Here is a 542-nt window from a genome sequence, read left to right on the forward strand (position 1 = left end):
GAGGGCCCTTAGAACACAGGAGGTCAGAGCTGGGAGGGCCCTTAGAATACAGGATGTCAGAGCTGGAAGGGGCCTTAGAACACAGGAGGTCAGAACTGGAAGGGGCCTTAGAACCCAAAATGTCAGAGCTGGGAGGGACCTGACGCTTCATCTAGCCTTAGGGATCATCCCCTTTTACAGAGGAGTAAACTGAGGCCCAGAGAAGGGAAGCATCTTGCTTAAGGTAGTAAGTGGTGTCTTTTGAGGTATCCTAGAAGAGAGGGTGGTCTGTCTCCTGAAAATATTGGGTAGGAGTCTGGGCTGACTTGGGGAAGCCTGGGGCCCCTGGCGTAAGGCCCCATTCTGGGGTCCCCCAGCCCTCTCCCAGGACAAAGGGCTTCCATTGTACTGGGCTCCCCCTCCTTTCTCCACCTCTGCCTGCTCCCCACTCACACCCTAGACTGGCCAAACCTGTTCTGGAGATGGGGGATGGGGGGTGGCAGGCAGGTTGAAACAGCACAGCTTCCCCCTCCCCCTCTCCCTGCCTTCCCCACACACAATAC

The sequence above is a fragment of the Vombatus ursinus genome, unplaced genomic scaffold (genome assembly GCF_900497805.2).
Source record: "Vombatus ursinus unplaced genomic scaffold, bare-nosed wombat genome assembly UNPS02014884.1, whole genome shotgun sequence".
Taxonomy (NCBI): domain Eukaryota; kingdom Metazoa; phylum Chordata; class Mammalia; order Diprotodontia; family Vombatidae; genus Vombatus; species Vombatus ursinus.